Source organism: Mauremys mutica, chromosome 22 (genome assembly GCF_020497125.1).
Source record: "Mauremys mutica isolate MM-2020 ecotype Southern chromosome 22, ASM2049712v1, whole genome shotgun sequence".
NCBI lineage: Eukaryota > Metazoa > Chordata > Testudines > Geoemydidae > Mauremys > Mauremys mutica.
In genome coordinates this window covers 13,213,449-13,229,736 of record NC_059093.1, presented here as the reverse complement: position 1 = coordinate 13,229,736, position 16,288 = coordinate 13,213,449, and the positions used below count along the sequence as shown (strand labels likewise).

Here is a 16,288-nt window from a genome sequence, read left to right as displayed (position 1 = left end):
TGATGGGCATGCTTTTCCAGCCTGTTTTATGAACACCCTGCTCACACCCTGTAGAGTCTAAACTCACTTCCTTCCTAGGGTTTGGCTTTACTAATGAAGTAATCAACAACACAAAATTCACACAAGTCGTCTTCCCAGCTTTGGCTGCTTCTATGGTTCCCCCTTCACAGCTGCTCAGCCCATACGCTAGGTCCTCTCTCACCTTCCTTGTATCTCAGTGAGGTAGTGAGTCAGTGGAGCCCAGTTAACCCTTTCTTGGCGGGAGAGATGTTTCAGGCAAATAAATCATACCAGCTGTTAAATTGAATATACTAGTTAAAATGATGGGTAAAAATCTCAAAAATACGTACATAACTAAAGGTACTTTTGAATACCCACCCTCCCTAGAAACAAAACAACAAGCAGCAGGCCAGAACAAATCATTGTGGAGTACCTGCGTTTGTGTGGACATGACCGCTTTGCTTCGTAAACTCCTTGCTGACAAAGCCCAGTTAAAAACACATGGGTGCTTGAAGAGGCCAGCTTAATTGCTGGATGCGTCAAATCAGAAACCACCGGCTGATCCTTGAATGGCTGATGCTGTTCCTTAAGAAGTACACTGGGAGGTGGGGAGAAGAACGGAAGGACAATACTTTTCATCCATCACTGCAGACTGGATCTAAGCTAGTCGGCTATCATCTGTCCTGAATTAATTTTGGGAGAGGAATATCTTAAAAGCCTTTTTGGCTCTGACATCACATTCCTTCCTTCCTTCGCCAATGTGTCCTTTATGCCCTGAACATATACGTGACGCAGCCAGGGTCCTATCACCCCAAGATGTACAGTGGGAGACATGCTGCGGGAAGGAACATTCTGCCTGTTCTTGCTATGAATGGATCTTAACTGAACCTTTGATTTAAAAGTTCCTGCCTTCCATTTTTTGTGGGTTTATAATGTCACCCAATTTATAATGGGGCTATTGTGATTCTTGAGTAACATGGTTTGATATGCAGGGAAGGTTAGTGGAGCAGAAAACTCTTTCTTCACTCTTGGCATTGCTAGGTATGTGTGTTTATTGTGTCTGTAACTGTGACGAAGTGGGACTGTTCTTAATGTTTCCTCTAAATACTGTGTGGGTGCCTCAGTTTCCCCTATGCATTTCTTAAGTCTCCAGTGTGCATAAATTGCCAACACTTTGTATCCTAGCAACAAATGGCCGGGGCTCTTCACCCTGCAAGGGAATAGCTAAAGGTGAACAAGGAGATCAGGTGATCTCCTGGCCCTGGAAAGATACAAAGGCCAGAAAGGAGGGGCTGGAGGGGGTTTCAGTTTGGAGCTGGCTGGGGACTGGAAGTGAGGGCAGATGGGGTGGTCTGCCTCGCTGGGCCCCAGAATTGATCCGGCTGAGGGGTCCCGTTCTCTGTACCTACAAGCTCTGTTTTAGACCGTGTTCCTGTCATCTAATAAACCTCTGTTTTACTGGCTGGCTAAGAGTCACATCTGACTGCGAAGTGGGGGTGCAGGACCCTCTGGCTTCCCCAGGACCCCGCCGGGGCGGGCTCACTATGGGAAGCGCACGGAGGGGCAGAGGATGCTGAATGCTCCAAGGACAGACCCAGGAGGTGAAGCCGTGTGAGCTTCTTGCCCTGAAGACAGTCTGCTCCAAGGGAGAAGAGGCTCCCCAAAGTCCTGACTGGCTTTGTGGGGAGCAGTTCCAGAGCATCGCCTGGGGATTCCATGACAGTAACGCAAGATGAGTATGGACTGGAATGTATTTTTGAGGGCCAGCATTTGGTAAAATCGAGCTCTGAAGAGTGGTTGGGAGATGGGCCGAGAACATTAGTAGATCAAAGGAGTGGACACTGGACATACTCAGTACAGATGCTCCCCGATTTACGCAAGCATTCTGTTCCGGAACGCCTTGTATAAGTCAAATTTTGCATAAGTCAGGAACGTATACCTAACCAAAAAAAAAAAATGCTTACGGGACTTTTTCTGTAAGTGCGGATTTGCGTAAGTCAGGTTTGCGTAACCTGGGGAGCGTCTGTATGCTGAAGTCACCTGGGTCTGTTTGGTAAATGGCCTAGTTTTTTTGCCTGATCCAAGGGGCCAATGATCTCTTCAAAATAAGATATGTCATGAGCTTGCATGGAGAGGAACTAATGTTTTACCACCCTAGAAAGCTGGGAATATTAACTTGTTGATGATGTCTAGGATTTTTTTTCCCCCTAACACTGGTGGTATGTAAGAAATCACAACTCTTAATGACATTGTTCCAATGACAGTCTTGGTTTCTTCCTCTTATTTCATTTCCAACCTGATTTTCATGCTCACTGACTTCTCAAGGACTGTTACGAGACAGTACCAACACAGAATGCTGTCCAAGAGCTTGGAATCCCACATTTCAAGTGGAATATGTAATTCAACTCTGTCTCTAGGGACTCATCAAAATACTGGCTGCCAACATCATGCTAGAATTGAAATGAGGGAGAAAGCCACGCTGACCAGCATGGCCTAGTTTTAAAGCCGTGGGGTCATCTGACTCATTTTAACACCAGTGCCTCTGTTGTTACTGAACATGAAGTATGATGGAAGTCGTGTCAGAAGTGTCCCACACGGAAGGAGATGCTAAGATTGCTGGGAGAGGGAATCCGAGATGAGGCGCAAAGTTCACGAGGTCAAGAGATCTCTTGAGCTCTGCTCTGACAATGAGGGGCCTGGCGTGGCACATCAGCCCTCCGTGAGCCGTTGCCGGCCACTGAAGAGTGCTGGCAGCTCATGTGCCTATGGTGAAGTTGGGAGAGGGACCAACAAGTGGGACTTTCAAAGGAGGATCTAGCTTCAGTCTTCTCGTCTCAAGTTCTCATTACCCCATTCAGGCCCTCTGCTGTTGCCCCCTCTCAGATCCCATTTGCTGACCCCATTAGACACCACAGGGCCACCCTTAGCTTGCCAATCCCCAACATGCCAGATACTTCAGCAGCAGCACCCGAGGAGCTGCTTGGGGGGCACTTTGAGGTTTAGTTATCTGACTCACTCCTACCCCTAGACGTATCAACATCTACAAGGAAGACATTTCAAAATGTCTGAGTGGGCTCAGAATTAAACAAGATGACATCCCCTGAGCCTGTTTAGCCCCAAATGCATGTGATGGGTTTGCCCCGTAAACAAGAATGCTTACACTAAATGAAGTTCCAAAAATGGCTCCTCTCTTCTCCCCCTCCTGCCTCCCTGCTCCACAAGGGTCATTCCCCACCTTCTCAATGGCAAGGTTAGAGAGGAAGGACGGTCTCGAGATTATGGCATTGGATTCGAACCGAGGGGATCAGGATTCAGTTCCTGGCTCTGCCACAGACAGGTTACTTCAGCCCTGTCTCTCTCCAGTCCGGGTTTGTAAAATAGAGATATTTCCTCTCTCACCCCTTGTCTGTTTTGCCTATTTAGATTATAAACTCTGCACAGCAGGGACTGTCTCTTACCATACAGCACCTAGCACAATAGGGCCCTGATCTCAGCTGGGACCTTCTAGGCACTGTTGTACTAGAAATAATAATGGCAACACTTTTCTGTGTCTCATCATTCCCCTTTATTAAGACCCAGGATGTGAGATCTTCAGGCTCCTGTGACTAGTCAGAGCAGCCAGCCTGGTTCAGAGCAAGTTATTTATGCCACACACCAAATCCCCCACTCTCCTGTGTTACATGAGAGCAGAGAAAACTTTCCCATCACGTGCTTTATTCCCTGCTGCTACTGCTAGCGTGTTTCAGCCTAACTATGTGCAACCTATTAAGAGAGAGAGAGAGGTAGCAGTGCCAAGAATGGGATTTCAGCAAGAGACAAACATTACATCAAAGATTAGCCCTGTCTTTGGGGAGCCAGGAGATTACAGGTGGGGGTCTGTGCCTGTGTGTGTGTCAAACAAACAGGCCCTGTGTATTATCGTAAGCTACTTCTGATGTGGCAGACTAATTCTTCCCCTCCCCACACCCTTCACAAAGTTGAGTGCCAGATCGCTTTCCTCTTTGAGAGCCCACAGGGAGGGCTGATCATTAACTACAGAAGAATCCCAAATAAGCCAACCCATCAGCCTTCAGAGCTAGGAACAGAAGGACCCAAGTCAAGAACAGATGACTTGCCAAACTGGAGAAGATGGACCTTCTAGCTGTCAATGCTTCACAGGAAAATGTAACTGCTCACTTATCCTCACGAAGCACCAATGGAGGAGGGAGATGTTTTCTGGACTCCTCCCCAGCTGGTGATTGGCTAATGCTCCCAAAGCATAAACGCCTTGCAATATTTACCTTTGTTAGTGTCACTGTTGCTACTACTTTCTTACCCTTACTAATGTCCAATCCTAGTATGAAATTTACTAAGCTATTTGGTTTCTTCAAGAGAACGTGGAAATATTGTCCTGGTGGATGTCACACGAGCCATTCCAACAGCAGAATGGGAAGCAAGAAACCCCTGGGTCATTGCTGGGTTATTCAAGGTCATGAGCCTGGCCCTTCAGAACCAGCCTGAAAAAGAGCAGCATATCATGGCTGGACATCCACCCTACTTCTCCTACACGGCAACGCAATGAACTAACCCCAAAGGAAACCAGGGCTGCCCCCACCGAAGTCCCAGTCTGAGGAGCCGAGAGTCAAACTGGACAACGTGGAGTCCTAACTACTAAGCCTCCAGGCCTCAGAGCAGAACCAGCCAGGCAATGGCTAAGCCCACAACGACCCCAAAACTCAGTCTGCCGTGTACACCTTCTCGCATACCCACTCCCATCTTCTCTACTTATATGTGGAAAAACGAGGATGTTAAAAATCATATTTACTTCATCCCCCCACTAGATGTCTCTCTTTGCCATGCTAAAAAAGGGCTCCTGGCTATCCCGCCTGCGGAGAAACATCTGGGATGACAGATGGTGAATAGAGGGGCAGCTCAAGGGCAGGTATCCATCCTGCAATCCACGTCCCTTCCTCTCTCCAAGCCAAAGGGGTGGCTGCACCCAATACGTGAGACAGCACCTGGAGAGCACAGAGGAAGTATGAGAGACTCTACAGGGAAAGAAATGTAGTCAACACTGTGTGTTGCAGGGACATGTGCAGTTCACGGCAGCCGGGAGACGTTGTCAGGTAAATAAATAGACCTCTCAGAGGGGAAGGGGATGGGAATAGAACTGAATCAGTTTGGAAAGTCCCTTCATTCTGTTTGGCTCCACGTTCAAGCCTGACAGCATTTATGACGACAGACTTGCTCCCCCTAGAGATGATCCTGGATCTAAACAGCCCTGAACTAGAGAGGGAAGAGGGTAGTTTCAGATGTGGAATCTGAATCAGGATCCGAATTTGGCAGTTGGCAGACATAAAACTCTGACCCAAAGACGCCCAGATTTGGCTGGGGGGAGAATCCCAATCTAGACCTGATTTTTTGGGTCTCGGATCCTTCTCTATTTTCCACAGTCACTGTTGGTCCCCTTCTTAGGGCCTTGGTGTCTTTATGTATTTGGGTGTTGGCCCATCTTCTTTGCTCTGGAGCTGCTGTTTCTCTTAAGTAGTCTCAGAGACTTTAAGGTCAGAAGGGACCATCGTGATCATCTCCTCTGACCTCCTGCTCATTGTAGGCTATAGAACCTCACCCACCTGTAATAGACCCTTAACCTCTGGCTGAGTTATTGAAGTCCTCAAATCATGGTTTAAAGACTTCAAGTTACCGAGAATCCACCATTGACACTAGTTTAAACCTGCAAGTGACCCGTGCCCCACGCCGCAGAGGAAGGCGAACCCCCCCAGGGTCTCTGCCAATCTGACCAGGGGGGAAATTCCTTCTCGACCCCAAATATAGTGATCAGTTAGACCCTGAGCATGTGGGAAAGACCCACCAGCCAGACACATGGGAAAGAATTCTCCGTAGTAACTCAGAGCCTCCCCATCTAGTGTCCCATCACCGGCCATTGGAGATAGTTGCTACTAGCAGTTGCAGACTGGCTACATGCCATCGTAAGCAATTACGTAAGCAATCGTAATTGCAGTGCTGGATCTTAGACCCTGATTCCAGTTAGAGGACAGCTACTGACCCTTGGTCCAAATCTCCTGAACTCAGCTGGGGGTAGGCTGCAAAGCACTGTATCTAATCTCCCAAGACAGCCTCAGTTTGTAACCTTCCAAACCAGCCTGTTGTGGGGTTGGTTTGCCAGAGCATCACACCCAAAGGCCTGGAAACAAAACTGGTCTTTTGTCCCTCCAGGCAGATGGTCCTTGTCAGGACAAAGGCACGCTTGGTGGGGTTGTGCGTGAGAGAAGCTTGCCCGTCACTGCCGAGGCTGCCTTTGCTCTGTGGATGGACAAGGCAGCACCCCGTCTGTGGGGCTATCCGTTTGGCACGTCTCACCACCACTCAGTTTAGTCTAAAGTAAAAAGAAACTGCAAAGGGTCTGCTGAGGCCACGCTCTGAGCTGGCCATTTGCCCACTTGTGTTGGCCTAAATAAATCAGCAGCAATGTAAGCAGAGCGTTGGGTCCGCTTTGTATTTCGAGCCATTAGGGATGAGTGGTTGCTGCGCTTGGGGCTGGAGATGTTTAACAGTAACACTGAGAATGGGGAAGGCAAGAGGCTTATGTAACACGAGAGCAGCCCAGGAAGCAATTGGGAGGCGAAGCAGAGACGCAGACCTGTCCACGCACAAAATATACAAGGGGGACTGACGTTCAGCTCTTATTGCATTGGTTGCCTTAGAAACGGTGAGAAAAGTAAAGAGATCAAGGATCCCAAAGCAATCATCGGTGCGGCCTCTAACCCCAAAAAGCCCACGCAGGCAAAAGAGTCAGGGAATGGGGAGCTGACAGCATTTCACGCTGCTGGGAGGTGGAGAAAACCATAGCTAGATCTGCAGATGGTAGCTGGAAGTGGCTGCACCCCTTGGAGGTGAGTGGGAGCAGGACCCAAAGCAACCATGCCCAGACCAAGAACAAACCCCAAACAGATTGTGAGTGATTGCGAAACCGCACGGGGCCCTCTGGAGAAATTACACATGATGAATCAAATCGAGGAAAATATCCCACATGGACATGGTTATGTGGAAAAGATTTTCACATGACTTGGAAGGCCTAGATGAAATGACCATGAGGGCTTCCCTTTCAGAGTAAATCTAGGTATATTTCTGAGTTCCCATTCTGGCCAAGATGGACAATTATGTTCCATGTTCCCAACCCCCACCCCTTGCAGTTTTAATTGGATACAGGATTCGTCTCCACTTTGTGTCCTAAATCCTCACAGAGCAACAGCTGCCTTGTTCCACTCTGGAGGTGGCTGCATTTCACTGGCAGGGGTGCTGGAATAATTTGTATAATGAGGGGTGCTGAGAGCCATTGAACCAAACTGTAAACCCTGGATATAATGGAAACCACTTCAAGCCAGGTGGTGCAGCAGCACCCCCCGTGTCCCTAGTTCCAGCACCCATGTTCGCTGGTGCTCCCTGTATCCTGAGGATCAAATCCTAAGGGGTTCTGGGTACCTGTGAATCCAACTGGAGTCTGTGGCTATGGCAGGTGCTAAATGCCTCTCAGGGTTTGACCCCAAGTGTGTATAGAGCTTTGGAAGCTTTCAGAGGAAAAGTGCTACATTAACGCACAGAATATTTGCCCTGTGCAACCAGTGAAGGCTTCATGCTTGCCAGTGGCTCCAGTATAATTAACAAAGAGAAGGATAGAAACACGCTGGGAGGAGAGGGAAGCTGCCGGGTGAGGGCACCAGACTTGTTGAAAGAAACATTTCTCCATATACTGGCATTTGTGTGTTGCATAAATGCCGTCCCCCTGCGCTGCCTAGTCCAAAGGCTTGGCCATAACTAGCACGCACACAGTGCATACTCAAGGAGCGACTCAGTTTGCCCAGCGACAAGTGGCATGGTGCCAGCTGCCCGTCTGCTTGGCTGATTCTGACTCTCATGCCTGTGCCCCCCATGCTTGGCTGGCTTTTGTGCCAACGCCCGTGGGCCCTGGCTTTGATGCCCACCTCCCTTCCCCCTCGACCCCCTGGTTCTTGGCTGGCCCTGGCTCTCATGCCTACTGCTCTTCTGTTCAGCTGGCCTGTACTCGGACACATGCCTCCCTTGTGCTCGGCTGGCGCTGGCTCCAATACTCACCTCTTTCATACTCTTAGCTAGCCTAGGTTCTAGTACCTCCTGCCTCGGCCAACTCCCACTAGCCTGGGCTTTGAGGCCTTGGGCCCCTCCTTGTCCAGCTCCACTTCCATCCATTATCTCAGGCTTTACTCATGCATGCCACTGGCACCGGGAGTGTGGAGGTACCAAAGAGACTTTACTCCCTGTTTACACCTTTTTCCAGATCATTTATGAATATGTTGAACAGGACTGGGCCCAGTACAGACCCCTGGGGGACACCACTATTTACCTCTCTCCTTTCTGAAAACTGACCATTTATTCCTAGCCTTGTTTCTTATCTTTTAACCAGTTACCCATCCACGAGAGAACCTTCCCTCTTATCCCATGACAGCTTGCTTTGCTTAAGAGCCTTTGGGGAGGGACCATGGAGCTTTTGTCATCTGGTTGGCTTCAACCAAAAGTGGGGTGTCCTCTCTCTCATACGCACGCACGCACACCGTGGGGCTAACAAGGACATTCTATTTCTAGCCAGTAGATGGCAGGCCAGGGAAGCGCCACACCATAGCCATTCAGAACTTCACGGCAAGACTGGGGATAAATCTTAGGTCCTCCTGCTGCAGAAGCGCAGGCCTAGCTTGTGAGCTAAAGGAGAACCACACTGAAGTAGGTTTCTCATCCTGTCTGTGGCACAGCCCCTAGAGGGCAATATTCTCTCACAGCCAGCTCGGCTCTTACAGCACCCTTTTGTATCAGGCCCTACGTGTGCTTCAGCGCTAACCTACCCCCTTTTCTTGTATTTCACTCATGAGCTTGGAGTAAGCAACGGGACCATGCAGACTGCACAAGCCCATTTATTTCTGTACACTCCTCACTTGGAGAGCAGAAGCCCAGATGTTGCTTCCTCTCTCCTCCCAGTTCATTCTGGGGACACTACAGCAGAATCTCTGTCTGGTGTTAGCATCGCTGATCTAACTGTTCTTTGGAAAACGTGGTCATCAAGGAGCGCATCCATGAGAGGAGAATTACGGTAATGTGTCTGTCGGCCTCTTCACTTGAAACAATCTATTTCCTAAACACATTCCCCCGCTCACTGATGGGGAGATGCAGGAAGAAGCCACCTTAGCAGCCAAGACATAAGTGCACAGTCTCCGTAACATCCCTCAAAAACAATTCTCTCAGCCTGTCAGGCAAATTCGGTATTTCACAGTTACTCAGGCTCTTATCTTATCGCGGCTGACGGCTCAGTGTAAACGCTGCATACTTCAGCCCCATTTGGCTTCCTTGCTTGGTGATATTCTCCCAAGTACCTCACTGAGTTACAGCTCCTCAGCGGTGGAGTGGCAGGCATCGCCAGCCCTCTTGCTCTGCTCTGATCCTCGGTGTAATGCAATAATGGGTTCCATCAGTTCTCTCACTCGTTGCTTTGGGAGTACCAGGCTCGCGTCACACGTTAAACTGATTTAGTGGCATCTGCTTGGTTCCTGGAGGATGCATGTCTAAATAAACACATTCCCCACTCTTCTGGTGCAACTGGCAGACTTGGCTCAGGAGAAACCCAGGACTGGAATAGCAAGAGATGCTGCAGCTGAGGTCACTGGCAGTTGTGCATGGCTAGTCCAGGTAGCCAGAATCTGACTGGGGAGGAGGTAGGGCTCACAACTCCAACATGGGATTTCCTAACAACTGTTACTACTGAAAAATAATAGGTGAGCAAATATACCTCAGCAAATGAACCAACTCAGGTTTGCATCTAGCTCCCCGATATTCAAACAGGCTTACGATAGAGACAGTATTTTTTTCCTCCTAGGACGGTCATAAGGCAATGTACATGAGAACGCCATATATCTAGAGCACCTGTCGCCCAGGAAGAACTCAAGATGCTTTTGCAAACCCTGAGCCAAATCCTGCAGTCCTCATGGAGCCAAAACCTTCATTTGGTAAGAACCGGGGGCGAGATTCTCCCCTCCTTATTCACAGCGCATCGAGCCTCACTCTGTAAACCCCCACTGAAATCAACGAGAAGTAAGATGCTACACAACACGAGTAAGGCTAGCAGAATCAGGCCTCGAGTGAGGACATCAGGATAGGACATTGTCTAGCAGTATAGGTCACACTTCTTCCTCATTTGCTCCTGGCCCAAGGTTAGGGGTGGCCTATACCGGCAGAATTTTATTGCCCCCAGCAATGGCAGATCTGTGCTGGCCAGCGAGAGTGGAGCCAAGACTCAGCCTATACCCAGCTCTCCCTCACCAACGTGTTCTGGACAAGGAGTAAGGAAGCAGGCAGCCCTGAACTCAAGGTCTGAGCAGGAAATGTTGGAGTGGAAGGGGAGGGGTGGCTCTTACTTGCGCTTACGGTTTTGCGTGGGCATCGTAGTACAAATCATGATCAAGAGGGAGTGAGGGCGGCTGCTTCTGACCCTGGATTTTAATGGGACATTTGCCAAGTCAGGTGCTAAGAGGTACAGCACCTGGCCCATCATTTATAAAATGCCAGCTCCTTGCAGAGGTGCTGGGGAAGTGCTGGGAAGGTGGCAGCAGAATGACGGTTCCCAGTAAGTGAGAACAAAAATGTAATCAAACCATTAGCAATCCGACCCTGCAAGAGTGGCTGTGGCATGACTGGGCCAGGCTGCTTCCTGGTTAGCAGCTGTAATTCTATGACTTCTTTTTGTTTGTTTTGTTTTGTTTTTGAGTGGACAGAATTCCAATCTCAGAAGTTTCACGAAGGGGGAGGGGAAGCCTGGGCTTAGAAGAACACCCAGGGCCCGGGTCTGGGAAGTATGGAGCTGCTATTAGAAGCTGAGGATGTGCCATACTTCCCAGGATCGGACCCATAACTTCCAGCTGACTTCAGCTTCAGTGTAGGAGTTTTACAACTTTTCATTTTGTCTTGTGCAACTGATTTTTCCCCAGCCTCGTGCCAACCCAGAACGTTAAGAACCTGGCATTCTCAGAGCACAGGAGATGGGGTTACACTGCCTCTGTCACGCACAGAGACTCCTCCAGTGCATTCCTGCATGCACGGCCCCTGCATCCCCCAGCTCTTCTCTTCTCACGGACAGGTGGGAACAATAGATGCTAGAAGCCTTGATAGCAGCAGCCCGGATTGTTTTCTAATCCTGGAAGGAGTGAGAAGGCCTGAATTCCCCCACCTCCGATATTCATACTTGAACTGTGAAAGGGGACGGTTTGGTTAGGGGAAGTCTTGCTGATGGTATGTCTGGCTCTGTTGAGCACATGCCAAGGAAGGAGCAGACACTGGCATACTAGCAGACATGTTTAGAAGCAGTTCATGAGCCTCTTACTAGTCAAAGAGAGAAGGCCACTTATTTATCCTGATACTTTCATGAGATTGGGATCCCTTTATAAGCTCAGTGCAGGTCAGTATTTTTTCTCGCCGCACACATACTCCCATTTCAGCTCCATCTCAGCCGTGCAACAATGCCTGTCCGAACTATAAATCAATCGTGGGAATTGGGTCAGTTATTTGTCCTTCTGCGGCGCCAGTGTTCTTGACGCACTTTACAAACATTTGTTAAGTGCCCCGGCACCCCTGTGAAGAAGGTATTATTATACCCTCTGTGTCAGCAGTACTGCACTCAATGAACTAGACAGCTAATCGGGGAGTGGTGTCCCTTTAAGGACTTCTGCACCTTGATTATGTCATTGCAAAACTGCATCATGCCATGTTGACACAAGGCCCTGCATACACAATGTTTCGGTTATGTACTCTCTGCCTGTACCCGGTTGCTTAGAGGCAAGGGAAAGGTGATTCTCTTATCTTCCATCTCCTCTCTTACTGGCTTCTTGGAAGGATGGCCAGACAGTGAACCCATTCTGATCCAGCCCATCGCTGCTATTTGCTCTGCCTCACATGCCTCAGGCAAAACAAGAAGCGCTCTAAGCAATCTGGGGGAGTGTATGAGAAGCACATGTGGTGTCCTCAGCCCTGTGTGTGAAGTAACACTGATGTACTCAGATGCGGAAACAAAGACAGAGGCGGGTACTTGCCCAAACCTGAGGCCAAGCCAGGGATAGAACCCAAGTATTCAGTTCTACGCACAGACACCACAATTTCTGAGGGGGGAGGTGGGGAGCTTGCACTGCAGATTAATGAGCACGGGTGTTTACGTTGTTGACTGTCCGAGTTGCATGTTTGCTGGGTCTCCGTTCTCTCCATATCAGAGATGGTTGGTTTATAAATAGTTATCAACTGTGGGCCTGGCAAACTCACCATGGGACCTGACAGCTAAACTGGGTTCTTTTCACCTCATGCATCAGGATTATTAATAGATGGCTCTGCAGCCACTGCTATACCCTCAGGGATATCTGTCTTCAGTGGGTTTGTAAACAAGTCGGTAGATGATGCCCAGGGAGTAGATTCCAGCTCACTCTCAGAGGTAGCTAGAGGAAGAAGTAAACCTTTTTGTCACTGGCATCAGCCAAAGACAGATGGACAGAGGATGAACAGACCCTAGATGAACATAATAGTCTCTCCTGGCCTTATAACCTATGTATCTTTTGCGCAAGGTAGTACCGTTTCCGGTAAAGATTCACTGGCATGGGTAAGGCCTTTCACATCTGCTGGGCTTACAGTAAGAGAGATGACAACACACACAATGTCCAAGGGTTGCCTCGGAGACAGCAATAAGCAACGTGCTGCCAGATGACTGGGTCTCATGCTGCAGCCAGTTCCTGCTAAAAATGTGATCTCAGTTGTGCGCGCAGCATTATCGGACATTCCTGCAGGAAAGTCTGACTCTGATTCACCCAGCCATGGTTCTACTTTATGAAGCTGTTTAGTCATGTTCGTTGGCTTTGTCTCCCAACACCTGGGCTGTAATTCTCTGCCCCAACAAACACTCTTTCACACATCCCGTCCCACACCAGTTGCAGTAAGACTGAGGACAATACAACACGTGAGGGATGGAAAAGACCTGCTAGAACATCTGCTCCACCCGAGGTGGTGAATGCAAGATTGTTCCCTACGTTTTATTCCCCAGTCTGACTTAGAGGTTCCACCACTCATCTTGGGAGACCGTTCCATAGTCTCACAAAACTCACCATTAGGAAACATGCCCTGACATTCTGCCTGATTCCATCCCATTTCTCCTGATTCCGTCCCCTTGTCCCGGCATAAGCAATTCCTCTCCTGTCTTGGCATTTGACTCTTGGAAATAGTTAAATGGGTTTCCTGTTTTCATCCTTTGTCCATCAAGTTACATGTATTATCACTAAGGCTAAGATTTTGTCAGAGACATTTTTAGTAAAAGTCATGGACAGGGCACAGGCAATAATGAAAATTTCATGGAAGCCTGTGACCTGTCCCTGATTTTTACTAAAAATATCATTGACAGAATGGGGACTAAGCCTGGGCAGCTGCATGTGGGCTGGGAGCTCCAGGCACCCCCACCTCCCATGTGGGCTCGGAGCTCCAGGGTCCCCCTTCGCTGACGGCTCTGAGATGCAGGGGTCCCCCCTGCTACCTACGGCAGCCCAGAGCTGTGGGGGTTCCCCCTGCCGCCAGCAGCCATCAGGAGCTCTGGGGTTCCCCCCGTTGCCCAGGGCGGCCAGGAGCATCAGGGCCCCCTGCCTGCTGACAAGGTGGCCAGCAGCTGTGGGGGTTCCCCCTGCCACCCATGGCAGCCTGGAGCTGCGGGGGTTCCCCCTGCCACCAGCAGCCGTCAGGAGCTCTGGGGTTCCCCCCTGTCACCTGGGGGGGCCCCAGGAGCAGCGGGGATCCCCCCCACCACCCACGGTGGCTGGGAGCTGTGGGGTTCGGCTTGCCACCTGCAATGACTGAGAGTTGCGTGGGGCTCCCACCGCATGGGGCAGCAGGGGTATCTCACAGCTCCCTGCCTCTGCAGGTGGCAGGGGACCCTGCAGCTCCCAGCCGGTTCTGCCTGAAGTCATGGAGGTCTTTGGAAGTCACGGATTCTGTGACTAAATCAGAGCCTTAATTATCAGTAGCTTTCACTCTTTTCACTTCCTCTTCCACTGGCTCCTCTTTGGCCAAATTGTGCTACATTTCTTAAAATGTACATTACCGTTTTTCATTACACAAATAAAACAAAGCCAGTGTTGAAAAGAATTAATTATAGAATCACAGAACCCCAGGGTCAGGATGGACCGCAAGGGTCATCTAGTCTAACCCCCTGCCAAGATGCAGGATTTGTTGTCTACTCTAAACCATTCAAGGCAGATGGCTAGGTCCCAGGAAGCGGCTTTACCCTCTAGTGACTGATCCATTTAGCAGGTTATATTTTATATTAGAGTCGCCAGAGTCACCCTGTCAGGTAAGGGGCATAGACAGGATTACCACCCCCCCCCCCACCAGAAAAATCAACAGCTTCTCAAGTACTACAGAAAGAAGGGGGGGAAGGGAAACACCTACTTCCTGATGGGGATGTTAAGCAGAGGCAAAGCCTCAATAAAACAGCTGTCAAACTGGATCAGACCAACGGTCCATCTCATTCAATATCCTGACCTCAACAGTGGGCAACAGCAGATACTTCAGGGGAATGTGGAAGAAATCCTGCAATAAGCCGTGATGGAATAACCAGCTCACAGAAAAATTTTCTTCAGCAATTAGAAATTGGCTCATGTCCTGAAGCAGGCAGCCTTGCAAACCTCAGGATTTTTAAGCCCTAACTGCAACAAATGGGGATATTCTTGTTATCCAGATAAGTGATCAATCCTTCATTGAACCCTGCTAGTCTTGGCCCTAGTGATATCTTACGGCATCGAGAGCCATAGGTTAAGTGCGCTGTGTGGGAAAACACTGGGGTTGACTGAAAGGGGCAGAGGTGGCAGCTACCAGGTAGCTGAAATCTTAGGACCCAGCTAACTAGGAGCAATGGCAGAGAGTTCACCTCTGTTACCCAGAGGAGGCAGCCTAGGCTCCGGCTCAGGGACAGCCTCAGGGATAAGGGTAGGCCTGCAAGTGCTCCCAGGTATTCAGGAGAGCGTAAAGTTCTCTACTGTTCTCTCAGTTTAATTAATAAGCATCCTGCCTGCTTATAATTGACTGGCAATTCATTCAAGTAATCACTCATCAGCTGCCCAGCTAAGGGACGGGAAAGTTACACTGCTGCTACTCTGGCTGGCCTTATTTCATGGATGAAAGTTTTGACTCTGTCATGCTACTGCCTTTAATCAATATTCAATTGAAATAATCAGCAACAAGACAGTGTAGAACAGACTTGTACCTGGGCAAATGGGGTGCAACACTTGGTGCGGTTTTCACTGGACTGGAGGGGTGGCTAAGAAGACAGAAAATATCATCATGCCAATCGATAAATCCATGGTAGGCCCACACCTTGAATACTGTGTGCAGTTCTGGTCACCCCATCTCAAAAAGGTTATTTTAGACTTGGAAATGGTACAGAGAAGGGCAACAAAAATGATTAAGGATCTGGAAAAGCTTCCATATGAGGAGATTAAAAAGACTGGGACTGTTCAGTTTGGAAAGAGATGACTAATAGAGGATATGATAAAGGTCTATAAAATCATGACTAGTGTGGAGAAAGTGAATAAGAAAGTGTTACTTACTCTTTTACATAACAGAAGAACCAGTGCCACCCAATGAAACAAATAGGCAGCAGGTTTAAAACAAACAAAAAAGGAAGTATTTATTCACACAACGCACAGACAGCCTGGGGAACTTGTTGCCAGGGTGGTTGCGAAGGCCAAAACTATAACGGGGTTCAAAAAAGAACTAGACAAGTTCCTGGAGTATAGGTCCATCAATGGCTATGAGCCAAGATAGTCAGGGATGCAACCCCATGCGCTGGTTGTCCCCAACTTCTGAGTGCCAGAAACTGGGAGTGGATGACAGGGGATGGATCACGTGATGATTGCCTGTTCTGTTCATTCCTACTGAAGCGCCTGGCATTGGTCACTGTTGGAAGACAGGATACGGGGCTAGATGGACCATTAGTCGGACCTGATATGGTTGTTCTTACGTTCACTTGACTGGCATGAAAAGGGTAAATCACAATTGTAAGATTGACACCTAGAGAGTAAGATGATAGATGGTCTCACTTAACTAATTCTCAACAAAATTCTATATTTTATGTTCCTCGCCGTTCCAGGAGATGGAGTTAAGAAATGGAACGGTTAGGTCGAACATTAGGAAAAACTTTCCTCATGGTGAGAGGTCTGCCAGGCTGTGGAACAGTCCCCAAAGGGAAATG

At 49.0% G+C, this 16,288-nt stretch overlaps 1 long non-coding RNA gene across 2 annotated transcripts in view; it reads right to left on the bottom strand.

Moving 5' to 3' along the window:
- Positions 1–440: 440 nt before the first annotated feature.
- The window catches only part of LOC123354580, a 31,090-nt gene continuing 15,242 nt past the window's right edge, over positions 441–16,288 (bottom strand). The window contains exon 3 of one of the 2 annotated variants that reach the window (XR_006574781.1): positions 441–598. This is a non-coding gene — a long non-coding RNA (uncharacterized LOC123354580). Of the gene's footprint in view, positions 599–4,714; positions 4,998–16,288 lie in introns of those variants that run through there. The other variant, XR_006574780.1, reaches the window with a different exon arrangement.